Below are 4,325 nucleotides of genomic sequence, written 5' to 3' on the forward strand. Positions count from 1 at the left end.
TTCAAGACATGTTGTCTGATAACCTCCTTTCGGAGTGGTGGGCTTAGCAGCATGCTCTCAAGGAGGACAGAGATAGCAACCAGTTTAACATAGTGAGACATAACTAAACATAGGCTTAAACAAATCGTTCCATGCTAAATTGGAGCAAAACACAGAAGAGTGAACTCTCTAGACATCCATGGCGAAGGCCGCATTGTTGGTGTCCTAGATTAGGGGGTGTTTGCCACGTCAGTCCGCCTACCATGGGCCTGGCCGAGGACCCACCTAAGATTGATGGACGGGCCACTCTGGCCCTGTTCCTCGGCATAATCAAGACGAGGATCTCCTGGAGGCTTGGTGTACACTTCAAGCGTATTCAAATAGTTGGCATGTTTATCCCTACATTGTATCCGACCATGTGTAAACCCTAGGTGCCCCCGACGTCTATATAAGCTGCGGGATTTAGTCCGTAGAGACAGACACATTCACCTTAATTAGTGTGGTTTAGACCTTATACAATACTCATATGATCTCGAGGTAGATCAATATGTACTTGGTACCCCATCACAATTAATACATAAGAAGCAAGACGTAGGGTTTTACCTCATCAAGAGAGATTGAACCTGGGTAAAATATTGTGTCCCTACTCTCCTTGTTACCATCTAGATCTGATCATCAAACTTGGGACCCCTACCTGAGATCTACCGGTTTTAGCATCGATATTGGTGGCCCATGCATGTCCCGCCAGGTGATCATGAGAGCTTAATGGCAGGTCTTCGGATCAACGACGGCATCGGTTGTGGGGATATCTTCGTTCCCGACCAACTTTTCGCTTTCGGCAGCATCCTACTGCATGCCGACCCCTCTGGCTGCCTCGACCAGGTGGAGAGCCTTACCCCAGGCCAAGCCTTCCAGTTTGGCAAACTAGAATATGACATCGACTCCCGCGGCGAGCTTGTCTTCTCGGGCGAACAGCTCGAGGACGCTTTGGATGTCACCGCCCATGGACCAGATTCGATCTCGGAGTGGGCCCATGACAAGATCCAGCCTTCGGACTCGGCCTCAAGCCTGGATCCAAACAATACCCCGCTGACTCAGGCATCAAGCCCCTCGGCAAACTTTCTGAGGCAGCGTGCTACTTGTGATAGGCGTTAGGACTTTCCCTGAAGAGGAAGGGTGAATCAATATAGTAGCAAAGAGTATTTCGCTCAGTAGAGAACCAAGGTTATTGCACCAATAGAAGATTCACACAGATAAAGATCCACAGTACCTGCACACAGAAACAAAATACTTGCACCCAACGCGGGCAAGAGGGTTTTCAATCCCCTTGTACTCGTTAATTGCAAGGATTAAATCTGGTAGTGGTAGATATATAAATTTCAAAAGAAAATAAAAAGAAATTAATTACAGTAAGCTTTTTAGGATTTTATTAATAATGGTGAATGAACCCGGGGGGCATAGCTTTCACTAGAGGCATCTCTCTTTTAAGAACATAGAAAACGGTGGGTACACAAATTACTGTTAGACCATTGATAGAAAAGCACATAGTTATGACGTTATTCATGGCATGATCAGTACATAGGCATTATGCCCGTTACAAGTAGACCGGCATCCATCTGCATCTACTACTATTACTTCACTTTGAGAGCACTTCTATGCTTGCCTCTCTACATATTAAGTTCATGACAAACAGAGTAATGCTTTAAGTATGATGACATAATGTAGAAAAAATAAGATCAATCAATATGATCAAACCCCATCATTTTATCCATAGTAACAACGATACAAATACATGCCTTGCGACCCCTCCTGTCCCAAGAGGACACCGCAAGATTAAACCTAGTACTATGCACCACTACCACTTAAGATGTAATCATCACTTGGCCAAAGAAAACTCATAGATCGGAAAGCATTACATAGCTATAACAATCACATATAATAAAGTTCAGAAATAACTCAATTACTTCAAATGAATAATCTGATCATAAACCCCAATTCATTGGAGCCCAACAAACACACCGCAAAAGAAGATTACATTGAATAGAACTCCAAAGAAAACATTGTATTGAAGGTCAGAGAGAGAGAGAGAGAGAGAGAGAGAGAGAGATCTAGCTACTGCTATGGACCCGTAGGTCCTGCTGGGAACTACTCACACATCATCAGAGGTGCATCAAGGTTGATGTAGAGGCCCCCCATGATCGATTCCCCCTCCGACAGAGTATTTCGGATGCCTCCAGATGGGATCACGGAAGAACAGAGACTTGTGGCAGCAGAATAATTGTTTCGGGTCTCGCTCTAGGGGTTTTGAAATATTTGGGAATTTATAGCGCTAGAATTAGGTCAGACAGAGCCACGAGGGGCCCACAAGGGGGCACGGTGCGCCTACCCCTAGGTGCGTTATGCTGCCTTTTCATCTCCTCGTATGGTTTCTAGACTCCCCCCCCCAAACTTCCTGGGTCTCTTTTGGTCCAGAAAAAATCATACTTTTGCCATTAGAAGTTACAACTACTCAAAAATGACATCGATCCGTGAGATGCTTGCTCAAAAATGCAATTAGATAAGCCACATGAGACATCCAATGGCTCTCCTATCCTCTCCTCCCACCTGCTGACACCATCCTACCCTAGCAATGGAGATCTCTAGGTGTTCGAATGGAGGTACTATTATATTGGGATTTCTCTCCTGGCCTTGCGGTCGCGGATCAGGTGCGTCGTTGTTTTGGCTCCACGGTTCACTTCTCCCACTCCGGTTTCTCCAAAGAATTCTTGTTGGTGGTTTACTTCTCCTCGGCTTGCTTACATCTCAATGAAGAATCAGTTGCGCTGGCTTTACAATGCTGTATTGGTGGTCTTGCTTCAGGTTTCAATGTTCATCATCTGGAAGGACGTCGTTTTTAGTTCTCTGTGGCGTCTAATCGTGTTGGATATTTCATCTATGGTCTTAAGGACCAAGTCTGGCCGGATTTCATCTGTCACTTTAGCCTTTTCAGGCCGGGGAAGCATGGTTCATCTGAAAACAATTCTTCTTGGCACTCTGATCAGCATATTCCTGAGATTGTTGCTCGCTCTCCTTTGGCTATTAAATCTAAGCCCGCGTTCTTGAAACAAAATACTAGTCCAGAGCTATGTTCTCATGAGCAATTTTCAAAGTTTGAACTATTTTCTTCATGTGCGCCCATGGACTTACCGGAATCCTCATCGGTGGCGAGCGAGCGGGCTTCGATCATGGAGGGAAATATCTGTTTTGGCAAGGATCTCAACATGCACGGAAAGGAACAATCCACACATAACTTGGTATTCGATAGCTTCCAATCATGCATCAGTGAGCGCATTACACCTGTCTCAATCTCATGCAACATTAAAAGGTTTCAAGGAATTAATTTCATGTAGTCCTCATGGCATTCAGTCCCTCCATTCTTGCTTCGATATATTTTGGATCAACGGGTTTTTGGATATTCTGATGAGAAAATTGCAGATATTTGGAAGATTCCCTCGGTCCCACCTTCATATTTCATTCATGACCGACTGAATTTGTGCTCTCTTTGCAAAGCTTGTGGGCATTTGGCTGCTAATTATCCGAGGGATTATTGTAATCTTTGCTTTGGAAGGCCTTGTTCTTGCTCTCTACCTGGACCTAATAATCATTTGGATCCCCTCACTACAAATCGGCCTAACCCAGTAATTATTTCCCCCCAGCCCAATGGGGTTTGCTCACACTTTGCCTCCTCGGCCCACTTATTCTTTGGCTGTCCAGCTAACTATAAGTGCTGCATTTGTGGGTTTTTAGGTCATCTCAAATCGGCATGTAAAGATCCCCACTCGACACGTCTCATTTGGAAACCAAAAAATCTAATCCCCGTGATTCAGAACCAGACGCCAAGCTCCAATGGCAAGAATCTGGAGATAAATGGAAACTTGAACCATATCAATTGTGATTTGACCTGTCCAGATTTTACCGATGGCCTGCCGAGTAATGGCATACCTGCCAATCTAAACACAAGCCACGATACATCTGCACTAGCCGTTCAATGGGCATCTTCGAGGCAAGCTAGGCACGTGTAAAGATCTTACCGGCAGCACAGGGCGTCTCACCGCCAAGTCTGGGTGCCCAAAGCAATCAGAGGGCTGGACGCTACGCATTTTGTCTCGCTCCTTGTGCGTTCCTCTACTCCCACCTTGAAAGCTCCTGCTCACGCATCCATGGTGAACTTCCCTCTAAATGTCATCCCCTACATTCCCCATGGGATGACGGTGGAGCTTGGACCTGCTGATCGGAAGGTGCGAGATGACATGGTGGTGAACCCAATCCCGCCTCTCCGCCATGATTTCCTTGCTATTGCAGAGGCC

The sequence above is a fragment of the Triticum aestivum genome, chromosome 2A, assembly GCF_018294505.1.
Source record: "Triticum aestivum cultivar Chinese Spring chromosome 2A, IWGSC CS RefSeq v2.1, whole genome shotgun sequence".
NCBI lineage: Eukaryota > Viridiplantae > Streptophyta > Magnoliopsida > Poales > Poaceae > Triticum > Triticum aestivum.